Source organism: Neofelis nebulosa, chromosome 6 (genome assembly GCF_028018385.1).
Source record: "Neofelis nebulosa isolate mNeoNeb1 chromosome 6, mNeoNeb1.pri, whole genome shotgun sequence".
Classification (NCBI taxonomy): domain Eukaryota; kingdom Metazoa; phylum Chordata; class Mammalia; order Carnivora; family Felidae; genus Neofelis; species Neofelis nebulosa.
The window spans coordinates 144,956,925-144,970,193 of NC_080787.1; the positions used below are offsets into that span (position 1 = coordinate 144,956,925).

At 42.2% G+C, this 13,269-nt stretch overlaps 1 protein-coding gene across 12 annotated transcripts in view; it reads left to right on the forward strand.

Moving 5' to 3' along the window:
* Positions 1-13,269, forward strand: part of ARID1B (AT-rich interaction domain 1B) — a 450,488-nt gene that overhangs the window by 152,542 nt on the left and 284,677 nt on the right. The window lies entirely within an intron of this gene.

Sequence of the window (13,269 nt, forward strand, 5' to 3'; positions counted from 1 at the left end):
CATCTGCTTACCAGACCATGGGGCATGTTTAGAAATGTGTGGAAGATCGAATCAGTTGGCCGTGACCGTCTGCAGTACTGAGAGAAGAGGAAAATACTATGTCGCTTAAGAGACATTGTATTAAAAGCTGAAGAAAAACTTCAAACACATTAAGAGCAGGATTTAGTCTAAATATCAGGTAACTCCATGCCCTTTCCTGTGTTTCTAACTCATGAGCTTTCCAAGTTCCTTTCCTCCCCTTCCTTTCTTTTCCTTCTGTCCTCATCTCCCTCAGTTCCTCTAATAGACACGGAGTTACGGGATTGAACGAGATGTCCTGGCCCTTGGCTGCACTGGGGACGTGGTCTCTGGTTCTCTGCCCCCGTCACGCGTTCTCAGCTGGTGGAGGAGGAAGCCTGTCCCTTCATAGACTGGGACACTGTGTAGACCTCTCACATGCACCTGCGTGAGGCCCTTCCCCTTCCTGTCCGATACCCCTCCTCTGTCGGGAGTCAGGGATGAGGTTGAGGATAGAAAAGGATGTGCAACTAAAGTGTTGTCAAGGCTCATTCTCTTTTTTACACAGTCGTCTTTCCTTGAATTTAATTCTGACATGAGGGAGACTGGGGAATTTCTCTTTCTTGGGTCTTTTCTTTTTTCTTCTCTTCTTTCTTTTTCTTTTCTTTTCTTCTTTTTTTTTTCTTCTTTTTTTTTTTTTTTTTTTTTTTTTTTTTGCTACTCTCAGCTGCCTTTTTGTCTATCAGTGCTCATTTCAATTTGTTAAAGTACAGAGAATAAACTACAACGTAACTTATATATGGCATTAAAGTTCTTCCTTCATTAATTTCTTTGATTTAACAAATCTTAGAGTAATAGGCTCTCTGTATGTTGTGTTCCATAAGATGAGTATCTGCAGATGTTTGAAATGATAGGGTTACTTTTACAATTTACTAGGGTGGGCATCAACTGCCTTTGTACAGCCACGGTTTTCTACAGTGAAAAACAGGGGATTATCTGCATCAGAATCACCTGGTGGGGCACCTGGGTGGCTCATTCGGTTGTGTCTGACTTTGGCTCAGGTCAGGATCTCACAGTTTGTGGGTTCAAGCCCCACACTGGGCTGTTGCTGTCAGCGCAGAGCCCACTTTCGATCCTCTGTCCCCCCCCACTCTCTCTCTGCCCCTCCCCTGCTCTCACGCTCTTGCTCGCTCGCTCTCAAAAATAAGTAAACATTAAAAAAAGTCACCTGGTGTATTTGCTCAGTTCTCTCTTTAAAACTGTTCTCGGGGTGCCTGGGTGGGTCAGTTGATTAAGCGTCCAACTTCAGCTCGGGTCACGATCTCAGTTCGTGGGTTCCAGCCCCACGTCGGGCTCTGTGCTGACAGCTCAGAGCCTGGAGCCTGCTTCAGATTCTGTGTCTCCCTCTCTCTCTGCCCCTCCCCTACTTGCGCTCTGTCTCTTTTGCTCACTAATGAATAAATACTTTAAAAAAACCTGTTGTCTTTGGGGAACCTAGGAATCTGCATTTAACTTTATAGCCTATTCTGATGCATCCTAATGTTTGAGCACCATTGGAGAGCAGAAATACCAGCCACTGCTTTCCAATCTTTTATTTTTGCATGGCCCACGGATATTATTTCATTTTTTATTAACAACCCTGAGAGATCATATAGCAAGCAAGTTTTCCCTGAATGTGGTAGGGCTTGGGTTTGATCTCAATTCGACTTTAATCTAAGGGCTCACTATCTCCTTTACTACTGTTGATATATAATAGAGCTACATTTTGCTCCCCAGGTAGGCTGATATTCATGCCTTAAGGCCATAGGTGTGGGGCTTTCCATTTGTTAACCCAGTGTTTTTCAAGTGCATTGTGCATTGGAATGCCCTGGAAGGCTTGTTAAAACACAGGTTGTTGAACCCTACTCCCAGAGTTTCTGCTTCTTCAGTCTGGAGTGTGGCCTGATAATTTTCATTTCTGACAAGTTCCCACATGATGCTTCTGTTGCTACTGACCCAGGGACCGTCCTCGGAGAACCACTGTGTAAACTCAGTAGTTCAGAGTTGTTCGGGAATAGTCCCCCGGCCCAGCACATTCAGAGGGTCCTCCCTCTCTTTACTGGGACCCAAGGATTCTCCAGCTGTGTGGTTAATATCCTGCACAGCAGGGGACTCCAAGACCCTGGCGCCCACCATTTTACCACTTGGCAAGTATCTGGAATATCATCTTTGCTTTAGAGCCGTCGTTCTCAACCTTCGCTTCCTCTATAGAAAGGCAGTGGGAGGATTATCCTCAGAATGTCCTTGGGAATTCGAGGTGTTTGTTTTATTTTATTTTTTTAAGATTTTATTTATTTAAGTAATCTCCACGCCCAACATGGGGCTTGAACTTAAAACTCTTGAGATCAAGAGTCGTGTGCTCTTCCAACTGAGCCAGCTGGGTGCCCCAAGGTTTGCTTTAATGTAAATGGCTTAAGAAATAAATTTTGCTTTAATAAATTTTACTATAATTTCAACGTAATTGATGGTAATCCTAAATTTCTGCTGTTTCCTTTTTCCTCTTTTTTTCAAAAGAGAAATTTAGTTGACTCTTTAAAGGTAAAATTTTTCCTATAGTCACTAACAATACTTACCTGGAATATATATTTTTAAAATTATCAGGGAACCTCTGAAAAATTCAGATGATTTTGTTATTTCTTAGAGAAGGAGCGCCTGAATTCTGTTTACTTTTCATTGAAGATTAGTAAAGGTGATAGGAAGGGGACTCTACAAATGACAACTGGAATGGGGAAAGAGAATTAAGTTCATAGACCAAATGAACGATCCATTTTACTTCTTTTTAAAGGTTATTAAAGTAATACGTGTTCATGGTAAAAAAAAAATTCAACAGAATCCTTTTTGCTTCTTGAGTTTTCAAAGTGTTACCGGTACAATGCAAAACAACAGCCACAAAGTCCTCTAGAGCTGGCTCTTGTTTTCTTTTGTTATGTTTTTTCTGTTACTTTTTCTTTTTTTTTACTATGTATTTATTTATTTTTGAGGGAGAGAGATATGGAGGGGCAGAGAGAGAATCCCAAGCGGGCTCTGCGTGGTCAGCACAGAGCCTGACATAGGGTTCCGTCTCAGGAACCATGAGATCATGACCTGAGCTGAAGTCAAGAGTCGGATGCTTAGTTGACTGAGCCACCCAGGCACCCCACTTTTTGTTTGTTTTCTAGCCTTCTTTCTTTTTTGCCCTTTGGTAGTTTTAGCTTTTAGTCCAAAAGCATTTCAGGGAGAACTTTTTAAAAGTGATTCCCTGTACAGCTTTAGGGATGAGCTGGCAAGACAGGCACGAGGCAGGATCTTTCTGGCACCTTCCTTCGCTCTTTGGCGAAAACAAACTCTACCTGTTTATACAGCATATGGGTTTCATAAATTCTGTTTCAGCAGGTTGTGATCGTGCCATTTGCGTCCCTCATGCTACTCCTTTAATTAAAGCCTGTGTCTAACAATGCAAGGTGTCCTGATCAGAGAACTTTTTAGACTGGAGGCAACCTAAGGTTTATTGCATATGCAATTTGGACACAAACTGTATTTGGGAATTTTTAGTAATTATACTTTTATTTCAGTTACTTAGATAAAGATTGTAGCTACTCTGGTTTTAAATCTTTATGAAATTATGTTCTCATTACTGGCGAGTCCCATTTTTGATATTATTATCCCTCTTAGTTTTTTAGGCTTTAGCTTTTTGGAGGGTCCTTGAGAATCTGGTGAAAGCTAGGGATCCTCTTCCCAGAAAAATACATACACCACACAAAATCCGTCTTAGGGGAGTTTTCAAATCCCTTTCCCTCCAGCTTGAGAACTCGGGCCCTAAATGTGAGTTGCAGCCCCGAATGTCCAGGTCTCTGGCTCGTGTGCCTGGAGCGGTCAGCTCTCTGGTCCAGGGAGGAAGGGGTTTGGGATTTGGCAGTAAGAGTCAGCAGTCAGAGAGGATGTGAGGCCCGTGCCAACTCTGCTTCTTTCCAAAGTGGATGGTGACCTTTTTGAGCTGCTCTTGTGGTCACAGTAATAGGACCATTCCTGACAGCAGGATAGGTAAGGGCTGGATAGACTCATGTTGTACCTATTTTCCAACCATCAAGGCATGGGAAACCAGCTCTTGTTAATGACACAGCAAAATTTTCCACCAAGGATACTGCTAGGTGATGGCATAATACCCTAAAACCCACAATGTAGCAATTTCTTAATTATCAAGCTTTAATGAAAATACTACATTGTCTTTAGTCAACAGTTCTTACTTTGCAGGCTAATTTGGGCAGTGCATTAAAAATGGAGATTCCTGAACCCCAACCTCAGGTTGAGAACTAGCAGCTATGGGGTGGCGTCCAGAAAATAGCCCTTGTGGGAGGAGCAGAGTGGGAGCGCGGTTAAATGTGAGGACTCTGGGGAAGGAATATGTTGGTTCCCAACCCACTTCTACTGCTTGCTAACTGATTGACCGTAGGCATGTTCCTCAAGCTCTGTGCCTCAGTTTCTTCCTCTCTGAAATAATACTTCTTTCATGAGGTTCATGTCAGACGGAAAGACCCTTTTTTTCGATGAATGAAGCACTTAGTGTCTGGCAAATAGCAAATCTCGAATAATTGTTAGCTGCTGTTGTCCTCATCACCATCAGTGCGATTGTCACAAGGTAAAGCCCCCGCGGTTCCATGAAAACTTTGCTTCTCCTTCTTCAGTGTGGTTTTAAAGAATATAAATAACGATGGCTAACGTTTATTGAGCCTTAAATGTACCAGGCACAGTGCTAATTGCTTAAAGGTAGCCTCTCCTTTAATTGTTAATACAGCTCTTGGAGGTAAGTCCTCATGTCTTGGTTTTGTGGATAAGGAAGGTAATTCTTTAGGTAATAAGTTAAAGAGCTCGAGTTCTCTTTTAATCCGTGTGTGTGTGTGTGTGTGTGTGTGTGTAACAAAAAGCATAACTGGATGTTTACTGTGTCTCCTTTGGCTTTGTGATTTTTTAAAATATATTAGTCTATTAAAAATCTTAATTATTTTAGTCCTTAGCTGTTGAGTATCTTCCTATTTCTCTTTGGTATTTTAGGAAATGCCATTTTAGCCACATTCCCCTTTGCATTCTGGGTCCCCTGTTAGTTTAGAAAGAAGTTCTGGCAAAAACCGAGAGAAGGCCAGACGCTCTCCCAAAGTCTTACATGCCAGAGGACATGGCCTCCAGGATTCCGGCTTAAGTAGAGTAGGGGAGGCAGCTGCTCTTAGTGGCCATGTTCCCTCTGTTCTCCAGTCCATTCAGAGCTCCCCTTTCCTGCAAGCCCAGGGGCTGCCCCAGCCTCAGGTACACAGGGGTCTTGTGCCAGGGCAGCGTCCTCCTCAACAGCAGGCTACAACAGTGGTGTTGATGCTGCTGTCACTGATGATGAGACACATCAGTAAGAAAATATAAAGTCGCTTGTATAGGCCTGTCCTTTTCCTAGAATGGTTTAAAGTTTCGGAAATAATTATGCCTTTGAATTGGTAGAAAACGCGCAGCATTCTGAATCTAGCCGGATCTATACTCAATCAGTGTGTGTGGCATATTCCAGGTTATGTGGCTTTACTTACCTGAAGTTGAGAATCTGCCTATGGAATCAGTAGCAGTCAAAAACCATTTGAGCTTTGGTCATGTGATTTTTAAATCTGCTATCAAAGATTTTTGGAGCAAGGGTTAAAGGTCGATGCAGGGGAAAGTACTGGTATGGACTTAAGAGAATTAACGTGACTTACCAGTATCCTAAACAGATACTAATTGTCACAGGTGTGAAACGTCCTCTCAGCCCTTAGTCCCAGAGCACTACACTGCTCGTGTACATGAGCCCTGGGTGTCAAGGGCACGTTGTACCCTTAGCCTTCCCAGGTTAGCTCAATCCAATATTGATGTTTCTAGAGTAGGAAACTGAACCGAAAAATTTGTTCAGGGTCACACAGCTAGTGAATAGTCTAGAAGTTGGAATTTGATCTTGGGTTTCTTTGACTTGAAGGTTCATGATCTTTGGAGGGGTTTGTGGCTGGAAAAGTCGTGTTGGAGGCTGGACCAAAATAAGGGTCAGAGTGTCAGTTTGGGGCCAGGGGTGCAGCTGGAGCTGAGATCAGGACAGTTTGATCAAGGGATGAAACTGAGAAAGGCTCACCGAGTCAGCAATCTGGGCAGGTTTGACCTTGGAGAGCTAGGGAGGACGAAACTGGCGAGGTTAATTTGGTTAAGATTACGGAGGGATTAAAAGACAGCTAAGGGTTAGGATTAAGTGGTACAGCAAACAGGTTAAAATGGAGGGGGGTTAAGAAAGAGTAAATGATCTATGTTTGATGGGTTTTCTTGGGAGAAGTTCTTGTAATCTTGAAGGTGGATGCCCCACAGATGGTCTTTAATGCCATTCACTCCATTTTCATTTAAATGGAAAATATAAACATAAACAGGAGTAGACAGGAGCCCTGTGCACCCATTGCTCAGGTTTTAAGAGTTGTACGTCCAGTCTCTTTGTACCTATACTCTCTTCCCTCACCTCCCAACCCCCACCCTCAGTGTTATTTTGAAGTAAGTCCCAGATAGTGTGTTGTTTAATCTGTAAATATTTCAGTATGTATCTCTGAAAGATAAAGGCCTTTAAAAAGGAAACATCAACATAATACAGTTATCACATTTAAAATGCAAATTTTCATACCAATTATCCAGTTTTCTTGTAGCCTCACAAATGGAATAAAGGTTTAACTTACGTTGTAGGATAGTTTGAATAAAGATCTAAGGTCCAGTCTTAGAGTTGGTTGATACAGTCTCATCTCTAGGATTTTCCTCCGTCTCCATCTCTCTTCCCCTCTCTCCTTGTAACTGTTGCAACTCATTTGTTGAAGAAAGTAGGTCATATGTCTAGTAGAGGTTCCTACAGTTTGAGATTTGCTGATTGATTTGCTATGGTTTAGCATGTTTTTTGGTCCTTTTTATTTCCTATAAATTGGTGGTTAGATAGGCTTTATCAAACTCATTATCATTTTTTTTTTTTGGCAAGAATATTTCATTACTGGTTTATTCATTAAGGAAGTATAGAATGTCTTGATTTTTCTTTCTTTTTTGATGGCACCACTGATGCTTACCATAGTCTTTTTCCTCTCTCTCAATTGTTATTATTATTATTTTTTTTTTACTGCATTCAAGACTGCCAGTGACAAACAACAAAATGTGTTTTGTAGCACATTCTACCAGGCAGTGTAGCTGTTACCATGATAAATATTCTTGGGCATGAGCCCAAGTTTTGTTCGGTTTTAGGTATTTGTCCTCCTGCATTTATTTTTGTATTTCTGTGTCTAATTCTAAGTGTAAGCTTTTCAGAGCCATTCAGTCAATCATTCATTCACCAGCCCCTTCCTGAGTGCCTGTCTGCACTTGGCACTGGGAACCCAGGAGGAAGTAAGAGGGCAGTTCACGAGATACACAAATAGTTAAAATACCGCATTGTAAATTCTTCAGGAGGAGTACATCTGAAGAGGGTCGTTGTTTGGGGGCATGCTGGAGATCATTTTTAGCAGGCTCTTGAGGACAGCCAGATGCTTTGCAGATCCAGAAAGAAAGGCACCCCTCCGGGACCAGGACAGACTGAAGAGCTGCACGTGCAGACACGTGGCATCCTGAGAGCTTGGGAACAGTCGAGGGGGTGAGGGGGTGAGGTGCAGGCTTGCCGGGGGAAGACCCAGCTGAAGCTGGGTGCCAGCTGGAGGGTGTTTGCCGAACTCTCCTGTGCCAGACCAAAGACCGCGGGCTTCGTTCTGTAGGCACTGAGGCCTTTTCCAAGCAATAGGGTGCCACGACCATTTGAATTTTAGCCAAGTCAGTTCTGGTGGCGTAGTCGGCCACAGGCCATAATATAAAGCGGCTCAAGTACAGGGCCTGGCAGTCGGTGGGGGAAGACAAAGACTGTGGCTTTGACAGTGACTTGATGGGTCAGAAGCTTGCGGATAGTGAAAGATATGAAAAGGTGTGTGGGATGGCTCTGAGAAGTCCCCTGTAGATGGGGCGGTGACCGGACAGAGGACCATCAGGTTGGAGGACGAAGAGGAGAGTACTTTCCCGACGTGATGTGTGGAAGGGACTTTACCCTCAAGTAGAGATATTCATAGTGCAGTTAAAATATGTGGGACTTGAAGTAGAGGAATTGTCACCCCAAGGGATCAGCGTGGAGTTGCTGGGGTAAAGATCCGAGCGACGCCAGTTTTCGGAAGAGCCGAACTGGCCGAGGAGCTTTACGTGAACATAATGCGAGAAGGCGGCGCGGGTCTCTTTCTGTCTTTCCTGTTGACCTGTGGACTTTATTCCATGGTCATGGTAGAGAGAGTAAGTAGTCTTAGATTCAAATTTGCGGAAGTTTTAAATTTTAATATTTATTCACAGTATTGTAATTGAGTATTTTGGAAGTATCCCACATATAAAATTTGCAAGGTTCATAATTTTTGAAAGGGAGTTTAGGAGAATATATGGAATACCTTAAAAAAGTTAAAATTCTATTAAATACTTAGTATGTAATAGCGTGTGAGGTTTCCAGTGGCCTCCGGAGGACACTTAGGAAAGAAATGATTTGTCCATTACATGGAGACACTATCCAGTGCTTAGATGTTAGCTGTGCAAGTCACTTAAGGTTTTGTTTCCTCATGGTAAAAACAAGATGGTGGAAGGGACTATCTCGGGGGTTTATTGTAAAGGTGGACAGCACACAGAACCTGTCACAGAGCCCTGCCTGCAAATGTCAGCTGTCTTTGTATTTCCTTCAGCATGTTCCTGGGTTGGCGGAGGGGGTGATTGTGAACACCCATTATGAAGTGGGTGTTTTGTAGACTTATATTGCTTTCTTTTGGGAAAGGATATGTTAAATTTTTTTTACCTATTTGCTAAAACTTAGGGAGGTCAATGGCATGCTAAGTTTCTTGGTCCGAGTCATGATTTCGTGTGACTGGTAACCCTGTGTGGCCATCAGGCGTGCACCCTGTGGAGGAGTTCCAGTCCTTCTTCCCTCCCACGACAGTGTCTTATATGCCATTTCTTTTCCACGTTAGCAGTTGGAATTGATGGTGGCAGTTCCGAAAGCAGGGAGAAAAAAGGAGCAGGAAACTTATTCTGACCTAGATGTTGCAGGACGTTATGATACCATTCAAATCCTGTCATCTCACTCTGGATTATTGCAGTAGTAGTAAGTGGCCATCTTTGTTCTTGGTAACACACCTGGACTTCATGCGAGTATTGGAGAAATCTTTCTTAAGTCACCCAAAAGTCACCATGGTTTCTAGACCGGTTTCCACTGGCTCCTGGCCTCATCCTCCCCCACCCTGTATACCATTTGTCGGTGTGTATAGGACCCTTCACCCCATCTACTTCTCCATCTTCCTTTGATTTCTATTCTACATGCTCTTGAGTTTTTGTTCTCCTTTTTGTTACTGTCTACCAGTCCTCCTACCACTCCCCCTGCCCCTGCTCTCCTGCTTTTTATAATGGCTTTAGGCATATCGAGAGTTAAGATAAACATTTTTAGTGAAGCTTCATTCTGTTCCAAAACGATGGCCTTGAATGTAGACCGAGAGTCCCTTTGTTAAGAGCACTTTGTTAGATTCTGTCAAAAATTTAAAGTACCAACCGTCTGGCAGAAATGCTCCTCGTGGAGATTTATGCCACAGAAATACTTCACACGAAGATGAACGCACATGGATTTTATCATTGTGTTGTATGAGGTGGGGAAAGATTGGGAGCAACCTAACTGTCCATCAGTAGGGGACTGCTTAAATAAGTCACAGTTCTGACAAATAATGGAGTACTCTGTAGCAGGACACAAAGAATAGACATTTAGGTGCAGATATGGAATGAGCTGTATGGTCTATTGTTAAGGGACCAAACACATGCTGTGTATAGGAGAAACAAAGGAGAAAGGATTTAAATTCACATTTACACTTGGTAATGCATTGAGTGGTTGTGGAAGGATAACCTTGTGGAGGGCATCCTGTGGAGGAGACAGTCATTCTTTTCATTGTTTATCACCTTGTATCTTTTGAACTCATACCATGGGAATATTTTCCCTTTTTTATTTTTTTAAAGAGTCCTTGACATTTTATTCTACATTTTCTTTCAAGTCTTGTGTTGCCATTAGTACTTAATTCATTTCATCATAAAAGAAGACAGGAGCACTCGGGCTCTTGGCCTCTACGGTACACCCACGTGAGAGTTGTGATCTTATCCTTCCTTACAATGTAAGTGGGACACGAGTGTTTTGTACCTGCTCGTGCTTCACACTGTAAGATGTTAAGTACCCAGCAAAAGGAGTGTTCTCTCCTGGGCATTCAGCAGACGCCTACCACGTCTGTTAACTACCTAGGTGAACACTTGTGGAACAGATGCGTGCGTGCCCCTACCCGCGAACTCTTCACAAACCTTTGTTGTTTCCTGAGTCAGTCTCCTTTTTACCTTCAACTCTTTGACTCATAACATAAAGAGGGTTAAAACCAGAATCCATCAATGGGTAAAAGTTTGTGGGTGTGACGAAGAAAAATAATATTGATAAAGAACTCTGAAAGGGTAAACCACATTCCGCACGTGTGGTTCTTTTGCATTGCAGAATTATTAGAGTGAGATACTCTTTTAAATGGCCATGGCCGTGCATATGCACGGCAGATGAATGCAGAATAATGTGTGTGTAAACTAGCGTGCACACTAGCGTGCACGGGTTCAGATTTGTAAATAACCAGAGATGGCAGTGATGTGTTAAAAATGTGGGGCGCCTGGGTGGCTCAGTCGGTTAAGTGTCCGACTTCTGCCCAGGTCATGATCTCACAGTCTGTGGGTTTGAGCCCCGCATCTAGTTCTGTGCTGACAGCTCAGAGCTTGGAGCCTCCTTTGGATTCTGTGCCTCCCTCTCTCTCTGCCCCTCCCCTGCTTGTGCTCTAGTCTCTCTCTCAAAAAAAGTAAACATTAAAAAAAGTTTTTTTTAAATGTAAGGTTGTATCTTGTCATTTGTTTATAAAATGTAATGCTGAACACATTATTTCCTGATACTGACATTGCCCTCTTATATTGTCTATTAAATTACTCATTACTACTACTCTTCTTGAGGTGAAAATAAATACATACTAGAAAATAAATATAGCTCTGAAGGGGAAAAAGCTCAGGTTTGTTATGGAATATAACCTTTCTATCTTTATTAAAGCTGCCAAATGTAGACTTTATAGTCCCAGGCTGATTTATATACAGATGATGATTGTTTTAGGTTAAACCTTGGTACCTTTTCTGGATGTTTCCTCAGTTAAATTAATCCTTATGTTTCAACACAAATTGAGGCAGAACAAGTTCCCATTTCAGCCATTCTCACTAAATTTTGTTTCAGTTTTATTTCCAACTGAATTTAATAATTGAAAGCCTCTTGTGGTTAGGAATAGTGTTTGAGACTTTGGTGGGATCTAATTATTTTGAACTTTTAAAGCCTTAAAAAGTGAAACGCAAGGCCATAGTAAAATTTTCTGATAGCTTTCCTAGTCTATTAGTTCAGTGCTGCTTATTTTAGAGGGGACAGTATCGAAACTGAAATGTGTATTCATTACTGCTGTAATGGTCTCTTTCAACTCTTTTAAAAATCAGTTCATTTAGCTACAGAGAGAAAATAAAAAAAATTTAAAAGGCTAATAAGCATAGGGCATGTGAGCCTGTTCCTGTTTCTTAACTGAAGTTTACTAAAAAAAAAGAAAAAAGAAAAAAGTGTCTGAGCACTGCCCATAAAGTGTGTGTGTGCACACGCGTGTATTTGAGGAACTGGGGAGGGGTCTGCTCATTTGTTTGCCCATTGTGAGGCTGTCCAGCACCTTTGTGGGGTTTTTTGTAACAGGGTGAAGGCCCTGAATGGAGGCCTTGTGCCCCACTTGATTTGAAATCCTTGCTGTTCATCTAAAGGCGCCTGCAGGGCACCCAGCGGGATGTCTGTGTGACAAATGGAGGTCTGGGGTCCGGAAGAGCCGGTGCTGGGGGCAGGGGGGTGGGCAGCGAGAGCGGTAATAATCTTTCAGCCTTGGCTTTTGTCCCCCACAGCCCAATTGTTCCCCTCTGCTGGCAGCCAGATTGAAGAGACCCTTTTGGGTGTCCTGGATGGCATGTGCTCACTGAGGCCTCACCTCACTGTTACCAGATTAAAACCTGGACAACTGGGATTTAAGTCTCTTACAAAAGCATAGTACTGACTGGGCATAATGCATTCCTTTTAGAGGTTAGATATTTTGATTAATTGTGTGTGTGTGCGCGTGCGTGTGTGTGTGTGTGTGTGTGTGTAGATTTATTTAAAGGACAGAAGGGTTGCTTGGGAAATGCTGTATTGTAGGCATGCTCTTACCACAGAGCCTGTTTAAAACCAGTGCTTGGCTACTTAAATCTGGTTTGTACAGTTTGTATACTTTGTAGTACTAGCTATTGGTCCAAAGTTTCTTGGCTTAAGAAACCATGTAATTTTAAGCGTATACTGTGTGAGAAAGGGGTGGGGCAGCAGAAGCTTTTATAGGGTTTCAAGTAATAAACATTAATTTTTAAAGTAGTATTTTGAGGATTTAACAGGAGAAGTAGAAGTTGTATATAATGTTTCTTTAATACGAACACTGACAGGGAAAGGGAGAGAATTTTACTTTTAAGTGGTATTTTCCATTCTTTTTTCCCTGTCCCATCAGAAACTGGTTTTTCAGCTTTCAGCGCCAATTAAGACATGCTGTAATAAGTATTTTACATTCTGTGCTGCTGTTTGACTTTGGGTGCAAATGGTGGTAGAATGTTTAGTAGCTGGGCATACATAGCTAAACAGCTCGAGATTGGGTATACAGTAAGTTTGGTGTGGTGTGGTATTTGGTTTCTGTAATAGTATTTCAGTATAATACTGAAACCATGCTGAATACCTCCTGGAAAAGTGTTCAACAGGATGCCAGAAAGGCCATGTTAATGATAAGTTTCTCAGACCTCAGCAGGTTTTCTGGGTGTGTTTTGTTTCCCTACTGCTGTTTTATTCTTGATTGTGCTTCTCTGGAAACTATGCCACGTGAACATATGGAATTCTGTACATGAGCGTTTATTGGTTTTGTAGAAACCCCAGGATACCGTGAGCTTAATAATGATGTTGTTTTGTGGGTTATCGAGAGGACGTACTAAAAGTCAGTTGATAATAAAGTTTTCATTAATTATGTTAACATTTTCAAGGTAACACTAAAGACAGCTCAGCTCAAATCAGAATTAAACAATAACACGAACTTTTGGTTTGCT